Here is a 19,117-nt window from a genome sequence, read left to right as displayed (position 1 = left end):
TGTCCTGCATTCATTAAGGGGCCTTCAGATCTAACCAAGAGAGGTTCTTAGTATAGGTTAGCCCACACACCTCTCTTTTTCATCCTACAGGAGGACTACATCAGGAACGTGGAGCCTGGTGACCTAACTGTTTGCCTCATGGCTTACAGGGAGCACAGCTGAAGAAGAAGTGAGCGACGGAGGCGTCTGTTTGGGCAGAGGGGGAGCAGCACCCTCGGGGGGAAGGGGCGGCTGGGTCTCCTGCACATGGCACTAAAGAGCCACAGCGAGCCATCGAGGGTCGGCGCCTAGCACTTGTCATTCCTGCAGAGGACTGAGGACCAGTGTCGCCACTGCGCATGTCCAGGGAACTGGTTGGTCACATGCCACCTGCTGCAGGATTTTGAGCCACGGTGGCATGGAGGGCATCCACTGCCAGTGGCCATGAAAGTGACCATGACACTCAATTTTTATGCCAGTGGCTCCATCCAGGGCTCCACAAATGACCTGTGCAGGATCTCGCAACCCTCCATGCACAAGTTTATCCAGGAGGTCACAGACACTATCTTTGAGAAGGCACAGAACTTTGTGCATTTCGCCCAGGATCAGGAAAGCCAGGAAGCAAGAGCGCTGGGATTTGCCCAGATGTCTGGTTTTCCACGGGTTCAGGGTGCTATCGACTGCACTCATGTGGCGCTTAGATTTCCATGGCAACAAGCAATCAACTATGTTAACCGCAAGGGCTTCCACTCACTGAATGTTCAGCTGGTATGCGAACACAACAAGTGCATCCTACAGATCTACACACGATTACCTGGGACTGTCCATGACTCCTACATCCTCAATAGGTCTCAGATCCCTGACGTCTTCCAGGACCTACAGAGACTGCAAGGTTTGCTCCTCGGGGACACCCGCAGAGGACATGGCTGATGACACCCGTGCAGCGGCCTCATAGCGCAGCAGAGAGAAGGTACAGAAAGGCTCATGCTGCAACTCGCACTTTGGTAGAGCAAACCATTGTGATATTGATGATGAGGTTCCGGTGCCTGGACCAGTCTATTGGAGCCCTGCAATACAGTCCACAGAGGGTGTTACATATGATCATTGCCTGCTGCGCCTTTCACAACCTGTCACTGCAATGGCAGGTGGAGCTGCCTGAGGAGGAGATGGAGGAGCTGGATGTGTCCTCCAGTGAGGAGGAGGTTAATGGGATGAGAGTGAGGAGGCCCTTGAAGGTGATGATGATGGTGATGAGCCCATCGCACTGGCCTACAAGGCAGGTGCGCTCGGGAGGCCCTCATACCTGCTAGATTTATGGAGGATGATGATGACATGCAGTGAGGAGACACCATAAAATCCTCACATCGCATCTGTAAACATTTGAATCCTGTCTGGCTGATGGCAGCACATATACCCTCTGTGATAAGGCTGCTGTCATGGAGACACAGTGGATGTCCATAGTCCCTACATTCCAGGAGGATGTTGACGACATGCAGTGAATGTCTGACTCCTCTCTGGCTGATGGCAGAACACTTGCGCTCTGTGAACAGGGTCACATCATGGAGATGCAGCGGGGAACCTTTAACTTCTCCTGATCCTATGGCATCCTTCGTGAGCTGAACCCTTCAGGAGCACACTGTCACTGGACACAGATGCTGATGAGATGGGGGGGCCAGCCACACTGCAAAGGTGCTGAGAGCACAGAGAGAGAGAATGATGCAACTCTGTGACACCGGGCCAGGACACTCTGGCAGCAATGATAAGCCCCATCGAGGTGTAGGCATGGCTGATGTGACCAGTGACTGTGCAGGTGCACCATCAGTGTGCTGGGAAGGTTGCAGAAAGCACAGGGAAAAGGCCCTGGACTGAGATACCTGCCTTTATCTTGTGCAGGAACCAAGCTTTCACTTTAGACTGACACGAACACTGTTCATCATAACAAGAAGCCATTGACAGGGGTGACATTGTTGGCCATTTATTTACAATAGCCAACATTATGTACAAGTGATTAGCGCCCATGCCCACACAGTGAAACTACATCTTCTTAACCTTCCTAACCCTGCTGCTATGTCTTGGTGCTCCCCTGATATCCATAGCAGCAGCAGTCTGCTGACTGCTATGCCCTGTCTGTGATGACCTTGGTGGGCGTCCTCTGGAGGGTCGAGACCTAGAGGGCCCTGGCCTGCTTTCGGGGTCCTGCTGTGTGGCAGTGGCACCCTCCCCAGCCTGTGGAGCTGGAGCTGCTGAGATCACGAGAAGAAGGGATTCGGATAGGCCGGACACTCCCAGAGTCACCAGAATGGAGGGCCCCGGGGTGTGAACCTGCTGATCCTCCTCCCTATGTGTGCCCAAGAGCCCCTGTCTGACTCCTTGAGGAGAAGAGGAAGCTGCAGTGAGATTGACCTGCCCTGCACCCCTCTCGCATTGACACTGTTAGAAGCCAACTATGGCGTCAGCAATGAGTTCAGCCTGCGCAGCAGTGCAAGACCGATGTCCTGGACCCGGGTCTCCATGGCGGCTGCTATCCTACCAGTCCTTGTTGCATTGGCATGTTGGCGCTATCACCTCAGAGTGGTGGATGGACTCCTCCATCGTGCCTTGCAATCTGAGGCGTGCAGCGGACATCCCTTCCTGATGTTCCCGAGCTTGCCTTTGCAGCTCCAGCAACTGTGACATGACCGAGTCCAGAGGTTCGTCATCTGATTCGGACTCAGCAGATTTCTGGTCTCAAGCAATCCTCCGAGTGCCATAAACTTGGAATGTCCCTGCTGCCACCTACTGTGGATCAGACAGTGCGATGGGCTCACCAGATTGTGACCCCAAGGCTACTGTAGAGCTAGGTCCCACCGAGGTGTGTGTCTCCACACTGGTGGAGGGTGCGGGTGAGCGCTGTTACGGGTCTTTATTGAGGGTGTCATCAGATTCTTCTTCTGAGGTGTTTTTGGGGCTTGAGTCGAGGCCCTGGGTCGTGGACCCCCTTGGCTGCTTCACAGGTGTGCCTGTGAAAGCAAGGAGAGATAATTAGCGCATGGCAGGGGCCTGTGAAACAGGAACATCACTCACAGACAGGTTGTCAGATGGATGTTGTACTACTGGATCCTCACTTGGTTGAGCACCACCGACCTCACCGTCAGCACAGGAATGGTCCAGATCATTACCGGTCAGCTGGATGGCTCTGTTTTCAAAGTCTGTGAGGACCTTGATGTCAGGCATTCCTCCACCAGTCTGCGACCTCTCCCTTTTGTTGTGTGCCAGCTTGTCCTGCATGAATACAGATGGAGAGAGTGTGAGCAGGACGCCTGCCAGGCCAGATGATAAGGATGCCTGGCATGTGTAGGTGATAAGTGATGCCATGGACGGGATGAGGACACAATCTGCAGGGCAGATGAAGATGTGTGTGGGTGAGTAAATGGTGATGTCCCTTGAACTGGCAGTAAGTGAGATCCCTGTGGACGCGTGATGGGTTTGTGAGTGTGGGAGTTGTGAGTGATGAGAATAGGGACTTACTCTGGAGGAATGGAAGAGATCATGCTTCCTTTTTCAGCACTGGGTGGCTGTCCTCTTTTGCAGGGTGTTGGCGCTGACCACCGCTGCCACTGCCTCCCATGCTGGATCTGTCACCTTGCTTGCTGGTCTTTACCCAGAGCGGGGGTAGAGGACTTCGCAGCGGCCTCCACTGCATCAAGCAGGCAACCATGAGGTTGATTTTAATCCTGAGCAGGTTTTAGTTGGACAGAGGCACAGGATGAGTGAAAATGCAGCTGCTGGTCTAAGTTTAAGGCTAAGGGTATTTCAACTCAGGGATCTCATTCAAATTCCACCAGCTGTCATGGACAGGGTAGGAAGAGGCCATAGACTGGCTGCCGGGGGATGAAACAGAGGGATGGTGAGTTTGGGGTGTCAAGGGGACGTTGTATCTGAAGGAGGCTATAGAGATAGGAAGGGTCAAGGCCATGAAGGGACATAACTGTGATGAAGGGAAATTTATACTTGAGGCCTTGGTTGAAAGGGAACCAGTGTAGCTTGGCTCGGAAGATCAAGATGTAGAATCACTTAGGGTGGGGATAAGGAATATCAAGGGGACCAAGTCACTGCTTGGATTAGTTTATAAGCCCCCTAATGGTAGCCGCACTGTAGGACAGAGTATAAATCAATAAATAATGGAGTCTTGTAAGAAAGATACTGCAATAATCCTGGGCAATTTTAATCTTCATATAAATTGGACAAATCAAATTGCCAAAGGTAGCCGTCAGAATGAATTAATAGAGTGTACTCGGGACAGTTTCTTAGAACAACACATTCAGGAACCAACCAAGAAACAGGCTATTTTAGATCAGGTAATTTGTAATGTGACAGGATTTATTAATGTTCTCATTGTAATAGATCCTCTAGGCAAATGTGATCATAGCAGGATAGAATTTCATATTCAGTTTGAGAATGAGAAGCTTGGATCTGAGACTAATGTCTTAAAATTAAATAAAAGCAATTACATAGGTAAGAAGATAGATTTGGCTACAGGGGACTGGATAAATAGGTTAAAAGATAACATGGTTGAGAAGTAGTGGCAGACATTTTAAGGCGATTTCATAACTCTGAAAAAAATTCTCGCATTCCATCGAGAAAGAAAGACTCTATGAGAAGGATGCACCATTCATGCTCAGCTAAGGAAGTTAATGATGGTATCAAATTGAAAGAAAAGACGTTCAATACTGCAAAGATTGGTCGTATGCCAGAAAATTGGGAAAATCTTAGAACTAAAAAAATAGAGAGAAATTAGATTAGTTGTAATCATCCAAAATTCCCTAGATTTTGGAAAGGTCCTAGAGGATTGGAAAACACCAAATGTAACATCCCTATTCAAGAAAGGAGGGAGACAGAAAGCAGGAAACTTTAGGCCAGTTAGCCGAACATTTGTTATTGGGAAATTGCTGGTTAAGGAAGCAATAGCAGGACATTTAGATGATCATAATACAATCAAGCAGAGTCAACATGGTTTTATGAAAGGGACATCTTGTGTGACAACTTTATCAGAGCTCTTTGAGGATGTAACAAGCAGGGTAGATAAAGGGAAACCAACCGATGTAGTGTATTTGGATTTTCAAAAGGCAGTCAGTAAGGTGCCACATAAAATGTTACTACATAAAGTAAGAGCTTGTGGTCTTGCATGGATAGAGGATTGGCTAACAAGCAGGAAACAGAAAGTCAGGATAAATGGCTCATTTCCAGATTGGTAAAACTAACTAGCGGAGTGTCACAGGCATCAGTCTGGGGCCTCAATTATTTACAATCTATATTAATAACTTGGATGAAGGGACTGAGAGTATTGTAGTCAAATTTGCTGATGACAAAAAAAAAGGTGGGTGCTACAAACCCTGTAGGGGAACTGTAAACCAACTTAAACAGCTTTACCTAACGACCCCCAAATGAAGAAATTACCAACAAGATTTCACTTTTTGTAACTATTACTTTAGCATAAATTAGAACCAACCAACTAAATGTGAACTAACAGCGAATTATACTTCAAATAAAAAGGTAAATTTCACTTTAAATACTTGATACAACAAAGATAAATCTTACGCAACCACGGACACCTGCATCATTCCCCACAGACCTGTGGCATCATGTTCTCTAACTTGGACTCTGGTATGTAGGATATTTTACTTTCCCACTCAATTGATTTGGTCCCCGAATTGCATTCACCAGCAGCCATATTCTATCCGAGCTCCCCAATGACAGTTGTCGCCCAAAATGGCACATTCCTGCAGAAACTACCTAGCTATGTCACAATGGTCTTAATGGCACAGATTCCCAAAGATTCCTTTATCCAATTCCCTTTAATAAACCCTGTTTAATGGTCTGGACAGCTCTGGAAAAACCAAAGCAGCACAGTAAAATGATCCAATTTACAATCCCTGCTCTATCCCAGTCTTCAGCTTACTGTCCTGTTTCACTGTATTACAAACTCTCAGCTCTTTTTAAATGTGCCTTCTCTGTTCTCCCCTCTGCTGCAGCTCTCCTTTGTTCTTTTCAGAAGTGGCTTCTTTGACTGTCTTCTCTGTCTCTGGCCACATGGCTTTTGTCTTAACATCGTTCCTGTTGGTACTACTTCCAGGTCAAGCCTCGCTAGTCAAGTGGACCTGTATTTCTTATTATTCAAGAAAATTACAATTGATTCAAACTCTTAAAAATCCTTTTCAAACATTCTTAAAACCAATTACAGATTCCACGGACATTTTAAAGAAATTACAAATGTTCCTTACTGTACTGCTTCTAGGTTAAAGGTCGTCACATGGGCAAACAAGTTGTGAGGAGGACACAAAGGGCTGGATTTTTGCCAAGTCAGGGTGACTTGACAGCCCTTCAAAAATGGCAGGCAGGTCCCAATTCTGAGATTCACAACCCCATTTCTAGGTTTTCCAATTTTCAGGAATGCCATTTAAAGGTGCGGGCTGGTTCATGTCGCCAACCGACACCTGCACTGGTCCGGCTCAATTGCAAGGATAGGCATATCCTAGTCCTCTGCAATTTTCATGGAGCCGGGCTAACTTTCAGAATTTTGTGGTTCACAGCACCTCAGAGGTGTTCTGAACCATTGTCTACATGAGGGAACCTTGTGAAAGGTAAGTTTGAAAGACCCTTCTCGTGCCCCCCATGGTGGCATCAATCCCTTTTGAAATTAAACACCCCTCCAAGGTCTGGGCCCCCCAGTGCTCCCTCCCTGCCTTGCCTTCAAAGCACGGCTCCCCAACTCTCCCCTCCCTCAACTCCTAGGCCTCCTTTCCTCTCCCTGCCATGAGACTCCGCACTCGCCTCCATCTTGGGGCTCTGGTACTTTGACTGATGGGGCTGCCTGTAGTCCCTGCCAGCCGATCAGATTGGCTGTCAGCTCTCTGAGTGGGACCTCAATATAATGAGCAGCAGAAAGTCCCCTTCCAGCCACCTAACACTCCTTGGAGCATTTGACAGCTGCAGGGCATCCCTGATCGCCCCCGCTGACTTCTCCAGTGGTGGGGCAGAAAATGCGCTCTCATCAGAAAATTTCTGCCCGCGATCTTATTGAAACATAGAATATTCTGACAGGGCTTGACAGGGTAGATGCTGAGTGAATGTTTCATGGCAGAATCTATAACTGGAGGCACATTTCAAAATAAGGGGGATGGAGTTGAGGAGGAATTTCTGCACTGTGGGTCGTTAATGTTTGGAACTCTCTACCCCAGAAAGCAGTGGAGGTTGAGTCATTGCATATATTTCAGGCAGTGTTAGGCAGATTTTTGATCTACACAGGAATCAAGGATTATGAAGGGCAAGTAGGAAAATGGGGTTAAGGGCACAATCAGATCAGCTATGATCTTATTGAATGGTGGAGCAGACTCGAGGGGCCAAATGGCCTACTCCTGCTCTTATTTCTTAAGTTCCTGTGAGCTGAGTATGACTTCCTGGAGTAAGGTTCTGGATGAGCTGACGTTTATTGGAGGATGACGATTGGAATAGTCAAATTTGGAGGTAACAGAGGCAGTGATCCAAATGAGCAGTTTTTTTAACTGAATAAATTAGCTCCTGGAATCCTTTTTCAGAGGAATTGAGAGAGATCATTATCTTTACAAATAATTTATCTCCTCTATTTAATCTAGGTGTCTCCTCATTCAGATTCATGACATTTGCACAGGTACATTGACATCTAATTCCTAAACTTTTTGGATTGCAACACCATCTCATTTTTAGAGAGTGATTTTGGTTAATGATTTGCATTGATGTGATTACATCAAGAACATTCACTTGGTGTGCTCTTTGCAAACAACTTTGTGTCAGTGGGCAGTGCAGGTCACACCACCGCACGCAGGTCAAGTGATCTGGAGACCAGAATGTAATGAGATCCAACATGAAAATTTACAAAGTAGATACCCAGCACCCGCTCAGCATTTCCTACGACTTCCAAAATGACATGGGTTGCTTTAGGTTTATAGGAGTCTCCCTGGTTTTTTTGTGGGTGCTTGCTGAACTTGCTGTTTGTGTTCTGATTGAGAAATAGGATGGAACAATTGGCAAGTGATGGTGAATGGCATGCAGCCAGTCAGAACAAGTCAGTTCAGTCAGCAAAAAAAAAACAGATTGTTAATAAGAATGAAATTAAAGCAACCTAATTACTTATCAATCACCAATTTTCCTGCTCAGGTTCCAAGCACAGGCCCTGAACTGAATGTTGTAACAATTTCAATTTTTTCACCATAAGATTGTTGTAAAGAAAGGAAGGGCTTTGACATGACTCTGTTGAGTGTTCAAGCTCAAATAACACCATCAACAAGGTGATTGAGCAATCAATGATCTCCCTGTCCAAAAGGCAAAAGATGTTCCATATGATAGAAGATATTTCAATGGGGTAGGCTGCTTTCATCAGTCAGGTCTGTTTTATAAGTCTACTTTGTTCCATGGCATTCACTTTCTATTGTTAACCTTGTGCTGAGCACCTTACCAGATGACCTTTTTTTTATAATTTGTACATTTGGGATTTATTGCCCATCACTAGTTTCCCTGAGAGCATTAAGAGTCAAACACATAATGCTGAATTTTAACTCCCAAAAACAGGTGGGTTGGGATTGTGTCTGAGGTTAAAATGCAAAAAACCTAGAATAGGAACCAAGCCAACCTTGAACTTGCTCACTTTGGGTTTTAATGGAGGCAGGACAAGGGGCAGGAGACGAACCCGCTTGTGGGAAGCTGGTTGGTCAGTTAAATATAATGAGGCTGCATGCCTTCATTTTAACTGCCATTCTGTTTTTAACCACAGACAGTTTCCCAGGCCTTGGGACTTGGTAGCTTAAAGGAGGCAAGAAGGGTTGACTTGATGAGGTAAGTGCCTTTGCAACACTTCTTGTGAGTCTGGAGGAGCAGTGGTGCTTCCTTCACAGGCAGCTACCAAGTACAGTCCCCAAACCCTGCTATCAGTCTGCTTCCTCCCGACCACTATGGGACCCTCCCTCTGCAAATGCCACCTCCTGGCCCACCATAGGTTGCCTTGGTTTGATTAGGGCCCAGCCCAGTCCACCATGGGACCATCCATCCACAATCTGGATCCCTGAACCACCACTGAAAATCCCTTCTGCAGCCCAGACCCACTCCCACAATCTAGAGCCCCCTTCCCCTGATCTTGCTTGTCCCTACAATACACCTTCCTGTTCTTGTAGCTTCAGCTCTGTGAAATAGGCTTCCTGCCGAAAGAGTTCTGCCTGTCAGCCAGGGTTGCCTGTGAGCAGGAACCCGACAGTGAAAGCTTTAAAGCATTCCTGCAGTTAAATTCTTCCGGACATTTGGGAAATCCATTCTTTCAGGTTTCTAAACTTCAAAACAACACGCCCACACAGACCTCACCTTCAGGCTAATATTCCAGGTTATAAACTGGGTTTGGACTCGCATGTAGGCTGGATAGGTTTAGAGAGGAGTGGGGTTAGTTTCTATTCTGTGAAGAGCAGTGGTGAACCAGCTGGATTTAAAAAATAATCCGTCAGCTTTCCTGTTGTCAGGGCGCAAACTACCACACCTATAAAGAACACAAGTTAACTAATGATGCCACTATCTCCCTACTAGTGATAATTCCCTCAACAGTCATATCAGCAGAGTCCTCTTTCCTCTTTGTAATAAAAGCGAAATATTGTGGATGCTGGAAATCTGAAATGAAAACAGAGAATGCTGGAAAAACTCAGTAGGTCTGGCAGCTTCTGTGGAGAAAGAAACAGAGTTAACGTTTTGAGTCCTTCTTATCACCTAGCTTCTTAGTGTCCTGCATCTTGGTTCTCAACAAATATGCTGGGCTTAATTAGCACCATGACACAATCCCACTACATCCAGTCTTGAATGATGGCAGGAAATTAAACAAGTAACAAGAGGAGCAAGCTCCATGAATATCCACATTCTCAATGATGGTGGAACTCAACATGAAAGTGCAGAGAAAAGGTTGAAGCATTTGCAACCATCTTCAGCCTGAAATGCTTGTGAGCAGTGGTGCCTCCTCCTGAGGGCCCCAACATCACAGATGCCAGTCTTTAGCCAATTTGATTAATTTCAGGTGATGTCAAGAAATGACTAAACGCAAAAGGATATGGGCCCTGACAACATTCCGGCAGCAGTACTGAAAACTCATGCACCACAACTAGCCATGCCCCTAGCCAGTTCCAGTACAGTAAAATACTGGCATCTACCAATGTGGAAAATGGCCCAGGTCTGTTCTGTTCACAAAAAGCAAGACAAATCTAATCTGACCAATAATTACCCCATCAGTCTACTGTCAATCAGTAGTAAAGTGAAGGAAGGTGTCATCCATAGTGCTGTCAAGCAGCACTTACTCAGCAATAACTTGTTCACTGGTGCTCTGTTTGAGTTCCGCCAGGGCCACTCAGCACTATACCTCAACCTTGGCCCAAACATGGATTAAAGAGCTGAATTCCAGAAGTGAGGTGAGAGCGAAGGCCCTTGACATCAAGGCAGCATTTAACCAAATGTGACATTGAGGAGCCCTAGTAAAACTGAAGTCAATGGAAATCAGGGCAAAACTCTACATCGGCACAAAGGATGATGGTTGCAGTTGTTGGAGGTCAATCGTCTCAGCCCCAGAACATCTCAGCAGGAGTTCCTCAGGGTAGTGTCCTCGGCCCAACTGTCTTCAACTGCTTCAGCAATGACCTTCCTTTCATCATAAGGTCAGAAGTGGGGATGTTCGCTGATGATTGCACAATGTTCAGCACATTCGTGACTCCTCAGATATCGAAGCAGTCTATTTCGGCATGTAGCAAGGTCTGGATGACATTTGGGCTTGGGTTGATAAGTGGTAAGTAACATTTGTGTTACCCGAGTGACTGGCACTGACCTTCTTCAGCAAGAGAGAATCTAGCCACTGGCCCTTGACATTGAACATCATTACTAGTGCTGCATCCCACAACATTCCATCAACATTCTGGGGGTCACCATTGATCAGAAACTGAACTATACCAGCCACATAGATACTATGGCTACAAGAGCAGGTCAGAGGCTGATTATTTTGCGGTGAGTAACTTATCCCCTGACTCCCCAAAGCTCCTCCATCATCTACAAGGCACAAGCCATGAGTATGATGGCACAATCTCCACTTGGCTGGATGACCACAGCTCCCACAACACTCAAGAAGCTTGACACAATCCAGGACAAAGCAGCCTATTTGATTGATACCCCACCCACCACCTTAAACATTCACTTTCTGCACCACTGATGCACTGTGGCAGCAGGATGTTCCATCTACAATCTGCACTATAAGAACTCGGCAAGGCTTCTTCAAAAGCACCTTCCAAACCTATGAACTCTACCAGCTAGAAGAACTACGGCAGCTAACACATAGGGCAGAATTTTGCCCTCAGATGGCAGGCGGGCCCCACTGGATCGGCGACAGGCGGGCAGCCGAATTCCACCACTGAAATGGGGCCGGCCGCCATTTTGAGTGGGCGTTTCCTGTGCGGGGGGTGGAGGGATTCCTCATCTGTCAAAGTGCGCTCTTTGGTGCATGCGCACAAAATAGCACACTGCTGCCTGAGGCAAATTGCTGTCTCAGGGAGTTTACTGACAGGTAAGAAAAGACAAAAAATAGAGAAATATTAAAATTATTAACATGTCCCCCTCATGTCACAATGTCACACGAGATGGGACACGTTAGTAAGAAACACATAAAGTTTATTAAATTTTTAAAAAACGGACATGAAACTTCATCCCGCCAGTGGATGAAGTTTCATGAATAATCTGGAGCCCGCTGGGGCTCCTGGTCTGCCCGCCAGCCTTAAGCTTGGACGGGCAGGGTCTTTAACAAGGTTAATTAGCCTGTCAATGGCCTTAATTGGCCATTGACAGGTCGGCGGGCGGACAGCTGATTTCGCTGTCTGCCCGCCTTCCTAAAAATTAAATGGACCAGGATGACGTCGGGGTTTCAGCAGTTCAAGAAGGCGACTCACCTAATTCTCAAAGGAATTTAGGGATGGACAACCAATGCTGGTCTCACCAGTAATGTCCACAAACCATGAAGAAATAAAAAGAAATGATTGCCGTTAGCAGCAAAGCTTAAAGAAGATAACAGGAATTCTCTCAGTAGTTGTCCACCTATTGAAGAAAGAAGAATAATATGCATTTGCTTAGCACATTTCTCAGCCTCAGATTGAGGGAGCTTTACTCTCTATCTAATCTGTGCTATACTGGCCCAGGGATTGTTTGTTGGAATGTGTTCCATTTTTGGGAGGAACAATCCCTTACTGAACAAAAACACTACGGCCTGAATTGTTCGCCCGTCGGGCGCGTGTGATCGGCGGGCCCGGGAACGGACGGGAAACCGGCCCCTAACCATGATTTCGGCCAGCCAGCATGAAACACGCACTGAGAAAGGCTCAGCACTGCGGCTGGGTGCGGGAAGAGGGTGGGCGGTGACATCACCGCAGGTGCTGGTGAGCGTTTCCACCGAGCTCCCTGAAGGCAGGCAACTGCCTCAGGAAGCTGCAAACCTCCACAGAATAAATGAAACAACAAAAACGCTGCAAAATATGTCCATGCAGCACAATCAAGCACCTGAAAGCAAACCTCATAACAAAACAGTCCTCAGATATCCCTTTCGTTTTATTTCCCCACGGAGATTTCATCCTGGATCGAGGTTTGAACAACAACGTAAAGGCCACCTGGTCAATTGGCCCATCCACCAATCCATCCACCACCGGGCCACAAAAAAATCACTTTCAATTGCCTCCTTAATGGGCTTAATTGCCCGCTTAATGATCAGTGGGCGCGCTTCCGACACCCGTGCCCGCCTGTCGACCTGAAAATTGCTCACGTGCGGGATGACGTTGGGATGCTCACCCAATGTCATCTCACGCTATTTCATGTCCATTCGGGTCGGGCACACGCCTGCCTGTGAGGCGTAAAATTCTGCCCGACAGATGTGGGGAGGGAGTTTGGTGGGGGCTAATCTCACTGCAATATTTCCTGCTGTACAGATTTAGGCAGACAGTGCTGAAGGATCATAACAATTTTCAGCATCCCTTGTTTCTATGTGCTCGCCTACACAATTATGTAACTCTGGTAAACCTGCCCCTTATCCTTATATTTGGAGGCAGCTGAGGACAAAAATCTTCATCTCTTCATCACTTCAAACACTTTGCAACCAATTGAAGAAGTACTTTGGGAGTGTAGTCACTACTGCAATGTAGGGAAACACAGCAGTCAACTTGTGCACAACAAGCTGCAATGTGATAATGGCCAGGTTATTTGATACAGTGATGTTGGCTGAGGTATAAAGATTTGCCTGGAGAACTCCCCTCTATTTCTTTGAAAAATACCATGGGATTTTTTACATCATCTGATATGGCCTTCCAACAGTACGGCACTCCCTCAGTAAGTATTGTACTGAAGCGTATTTCAGTAGTACACGATAATAGGCTCTAGTTTCTTGAATGGGACTTGAAATCACAGATCTCAGACACAGAAGTGGGAGTACTACCACTGAGCCAAGGCTGACAATCAAAACCAAATTGAATCAAATGTTCCATCTTCATCCCAGCCCTTAAGTTATGTATTCTATTGCTGTTGAGGTAGTGGCTGATAACTCAGAGCTGCTGTCTGTGCAATCTGTAAAGAATCTGTTGTATTTGTTATTTTTTTTCTGTGTTTTTGTTCTCTATGCCTGCATGCAAAAACAATGGCACTGATAATTCAGAAATCTAAAAAATGTAAATACACAATCTCACACCAATGTCGAGTGTAATCAACCCATACCTTCGACAGGCATTCTTGACTTCTGAAGGTCTTCACTATGACGAAATTGGATCTTCAATGAACTTGTAAACATTTTTTTTATCTTTAACTCTTAGACCTCTAGCATTTCCTTAATATTTCTGATTTTAAAAAAAGACCTGACCATATTTACTTTAAAAATATTTATTTCATTCAGTCTGCAAGATGGGCCCTCACAACCTATATAATGTTAGGAAATGTGTGTAATCAGCCTTTGTCTATTAGCGGTGTTTTGGCCACAGTGCAATCACCCTTTATTCAATTCACACCCACTTCTGGGATTGGGAAGTGGACCTCTTTGTGATTTTCATCTGCTTGCTGCACTTACCCAAATATAAAACTTCACACTTTTCGGACAGAAATCTGTTTCAGTCTAATGTTTCAAGCTAATACAATGACCGCTCAAATATATTCAAAATGTAAAATGTTGAAAGCAAAACCGCCTCCACTGAATGTACCTGTCCCTTGGGTTAGCTATACCTTGCAAGCGAGACTTTGAGTGAGAATAATCACTTCTGCTTTGTGCATTCATCAGTGTGCAGCAACAGCTAAACGAATGTGGATAACAGGCAGATTGAATCCAGCCAAAGACTTAGTGGGTTAAAAATTCAATTACCCACGAAAATGAGAGCAGGGATCATGATACACAATTAGCTCACACCTGTACAAAGTAATGAAGACAGTATACAAGCTTCGGGCTATCTGATAATTATAATGATAGCGACATGTAGCCTAGAGCTAAATGCGCTGCTGAGTGGCTTCAGCAGAGGGCCCAAGTCTGTATGAGGCTAGCACTACTGGAAGCCAGGCTTCCCTCTGGTGCATTCGGACTACATCAGGGGATGGAAGTCATTGTGGAACAGTTTATGAGAAGAAGAAGGGGTAGAACTGGTGCAACAGGGGAGAGAGTATGCCCCAAGGTTCTCTGATACAACACTGTGGATGCTTTGCTTCAGGAGGTGGAAAGGAAGGGAGTGGTCCTCTACTCAAAAAAGGTCAGCAGCCACTCCAGGCAGACATTAAGAAGGCAGTGGAAGCAGGTAGCCATCACAGTCAATGCCAGCAGGCTAGCTCCTAAGCCCTGGATGCAGTGCCACAAAAAGATCAATGACCTCATGCGAAGGTCAGTGAATGCCATATTCTTACAAATGATCTAACAGCCTCCCACACAGCCCAATTCACCACATCACCTTCACTCGCCTCTCAATAGTCTCTATCAAGCATGACTCGAACTCAAATTTAACTTTCATTGCTTTACCTCACTCACTGCTAGCTATTCAACTGTAGTAGGCTCATCACTCAAGCACATTGCATCATACTCAGTGATGCACTTTCCTTTATCTTGCAAGACAGGTAGCCCATAAACTAACAGTGACAGGGCCAGAGCCAGGGCTGAAATTATAGAGGTTAATGGTATCTTCCTACCTAATCCACCCTCTCACGTCCCACTTACCCCTCATCCCATAATCTCTGGGATAGTAATACTATAAAGGGCAGAGAGGAGCAAGAGTACCTAGACTGTGTTCAGGAAAATTTTCTACAGCAGTATGTTTCCAGTGCAACGAGAAAGGAGTCACTGCTAGACCTGGTTCTTGCATATTAGGTGGGTCAAGTGGATCAAGTGTCAGTAGGGGAACATTTAGTTGACAGTGGTTGTTGTATCATAAGGAATGGATTGGCTATGGACAAAGAACATCCAGAGTAAGAGTAATTAACTGGGGGAAAGCCAACTTCAATGAGGTAAGAATGGATCTGGCCCATATAAATTGGAATCAAAGATTAGCAAGCAAAATTGTAACCGAACAATGGGCTTCTTTTAAAGAAAAGATGGTTCAAGTACAGTTAAGGTATATTCCCATGAAGGGAAAGGTAGCGCAAACAAATCCAGAGCTCCCTGGAAGATGAAAGAGATGACATTAAAGTGAAGCAGAAAAGGGGTGCTTATGACAGATGGCAGCTGGATAATACAATTGAGAATCAGGCTGAATATAGAAGATTCAGAGGGGAATTGATAAAGCAAATAAGAGAAGCAAAGAGAGAGTATGGGAAAGGACTGACAGCTAACATAAAAGCGGATCCAAAAGTCTTCTGTAGGCATATAAATAGTAAAACGGTAGTCAGAGGAGGAGTGGGGCTGATTAGGAACCAAAAAGGGGATTTACACATGGAGGAAGCAGGCATGCCTGAGGTACTAAATGAATACTTTGCATCTGTCTTCACCGAGGAAGAAGATACAGCCCAAATCATGATGAAAGAGAAGATAGTTCAGACACTTGAATGTTTAAAATTGTTAAGGAGGTGGTACTGGGTAGGTTGTCTATGCTTAAAGTTGATAAGGCACTGGGATCAGATGAGATGCATCCAACAATGCTGAGGGAAGTGAGAGTGGAAATTGCAGGGCACTGGCCATAATTTTTCAATATTCCTTAAACTCAAGGGTGGTGCCAGAAGACTGGGGAATTGCAAACGTTACACTCTTGTTCAGAAAAAGAGGCCAGTTAGTTTAACCTCAGTGGTGGGGAAACTTTTAGAAACGATAATTTGGGAAGTAATTAATAATCACTTAGGCAAATGTGGGTTAATTGAGGAAAGCCAGCTGTTTTTTTAAGGGAAAATTTAAATAACTTGCTTGAGTTTTTTGATGAGGGACAGAGAATGTTGATGAGGGTAATGCTATTGATTTGGCATGGACTTTCAAATGGGATTTGATAAAGTGCAGCACAACAGATTTGAGAGCAAAGTTAGAGCTCTTGGAATAAAAGGACAGTAGCAATATGGATGAAACATTAGCTAAGTGACAAGAAACAGAGAGTAGTGGTGAATGGTTGTTTTTAGGACAGAAGGAAGATTTATAGTGGAGTTCCCAGCGATCGATGTTAGGACCCTTGATCTTCCTGATATGTATTAATGACCAAGGTTGTGGTGTACAAGACACAATTTCAAAATTTGCAGACGATACAAAGCTTGGAAGTATTTTAAACCATGAGGAGGATAGTGTAGAACTTCAAAAGGACAGAGACAAGTTGGTGGAATGGGCCGACGAGTGGCAGATTAAATTTAGTGCAGAGAATGCGTGAAGTGATTCATTTTGGTAGGAAGAACACAGATAGACAATATAAAATAAAGGGTACAATTCTAAAAAGAGTGCAGGAGCAGAGGGACCTGGATTTATATGTACATAAATCATTGAAGGTTGCAGAACAGGTTGAGAGACTGGTTGATAAAGCATACAGCATCCTGGGCTTTATCAGTAGGGGCATAGAGTACAAAGTTACCTGTATAAAACCCTGGTTTGACCTCAATCGGATTGTTGCATCCAGTTCTGGGCACCTCACTTTATGAATGCTGCAAAGGCATGAGAGAGGGTGCAGAAAATATTCATGAGAGTGGTTCCAGGGATGAGGAATTTCAGTTACGTAGAAAGATTAGAGAAGTTGGGACTGTTCCCCTTGGAGAAGAAACGGCTGAGAGGAGATTTGTTAGAGGTATTCAAAATCGTAAAGGGTCAGGACAGAGTAGATAGGGAGAAACTGTTCCCATTGGTGGAAGGATTGAGAACCAGATGGCACAGATTTAAGGGAGTTGGCAAAAGAAGCAATGGCAACATGAGGAAAAGCTTTTTCACAGTAAGTGGCTAGGATCTGGAAGGTACTGCCTGAGAATGTGGTGGAGGCAGGATCGATTGAGGCTTTCAAAAGAGAATTGGATTATAATCTGAAAAGAAAAATTGCTGGGTTACAGGGAAAAGGCAGGAGAGTGGCGCTAGATGAATTGCTTCTTCAGAGAGGCAGCATAGATATGGCAGGCTAAATGGGCTTCTTCTGTGCTGTAACCATTCTACGATTTGATGATTAAACTGAGGCTGTGTTTGCCTGTGTTAGATATCACAACACTATTTCAAATAGATCAGGGGGAGTTGGCCCGGTAAATAATAACCCCCCAAACAACACCACAAAAGCAGATTAACTCCTCATTCATCTCATCTGCTGCTTGTGGGACCTTGCTGTACACAAATTATTTGCTGTGTTTGTCTCAGTCACTACACTTCAGAGATTTTTTTGACTGTAAAATAGCTTCAGACACTATGAAAAAACATATTCTTTTGGATATTTTGATGGATTTTTAAAATGTTTTACATGTATAATTTTGTTTATTGTTAGTAACCTTGATTGATTTAGTTGTTTTATTTTGGAATTATTCTTTCATCTGTGAGATGATTAACTATTTAAACTCTTTTTCTGGTGTTGGTTGAGGGGTAATTATTTGTTAGAACAACTCCCCCTGCTCTACTTCAAACAGTACTGGGAGGTGTCACCTGTGGCTCAGTTCATAGCACCCTCGCCTTTGAGTCAGAAGGTTGTGGGTTCATGTCCCACTCCCGGAAACCAAGAACTGTGAATGTACTCGAAAGAGTTACATGCGATCTGTTGATAACTCGAAAGAGTTTCAAACAGTACTGGGGTGGCTTTTACATTCATCTGAAAGATGGACAAATATGGGCCTAGAAATTGGCAGGCAGGTATGGTCAATCTTTGTGCTGAATAAGTGGGCCTGAGGCTCACCTGAATATTGTGTCTCAGGTCTCAGTTATAACAGGCTGGTAAGCTATAGACACCTGCTGGGCATCCCTGGATAGCATGTTGGTTTGGTTTTCCTGGATGCAGCCTGCTCGATACAGCTACTTCAGAGAAAACCAATTTTGTAAGGTGGACGCTAGGCCCTTATTTGCTTTTGCAAAGGGTTGATGCCTGTTTTATACATGGCTCTGGATCACATCTTTTGAAGCCAATATTTATATGGTGTGTAATGTACTTCTAGCTCAACAAGAGCTAGAAGGAGAAACTGCTTAATCCATAGGATAGCATAGATGCATTTAATAGGAAGCTAGATAAACATGTGGGGCTGGCTAGCTCAGTTGGCCAGACAGCTAGCATGCGGATCAGATTAACACTAACAGCACAGGGTTCGATCCCCATTGTGGCTGAGGTAGACTTGGGGCCTGTCTCCTCGCCTTATCCATAGTAAAAACCCCTGGCACTTTGTTGTGGTTTGGCGAATAATTGCCAAGGACCTGCCTTTGGGTGGAGAACTCTAGAAATAGAAATAAACATATGAGAGAGAGAGAATTAGAAGGGTATGTTGATAGGGTTGGATGAAGTGAGGTGAGAGGAGGCTCAAGTGGAGCTTACACAGCCAATAGGACCAAATGTCCAGTTTCTAAGGTGTAGACTCTATGTGATGCCATGTGTCCAAATCACTTCACAAACTCCCCCTCCCTATCTCTGTAACCTCCTCCAGCCCTACAACACTCAAAAATCTCTGCATTCCTTCAAAACTGGCCTCCTGTGTA

General features: G+C 45.3%; 1 long non-coding RNA gene across 1 annotated transcript in view; it reads left to right on the top strand.

Moving 5' to 3' along the window:
* The window catches only part of LOC144679592 (uncharacterized), a 152,693-nt gene that overhangs the window by 57,851 nt on the left and 75,725 nt on the right, over window positions 1-19,117 (top strand). The window lies entirely within an intron of this gene.

This window comes from Cetorhinus maximus, chromosome 4 (genome assembly GCF_964194155.1).
Source record: "Cetorhinus maximus chromosome 4, sCetMax3.hap1.1, whole genome shotgun sequence".
Classification (NCBI taxonomy): Eukaryota; Metazoa; Chordata; class Chondrichthyes; order Lamniformes; family Cetorhinidae; genus Cetorhinus; species Cetorhinus maximus.
The sequence above is the reverse complement of the archived record's forward strand: the minus strand, read 5'-3'. Positions and strand labels throughout refer to the sequence as shown.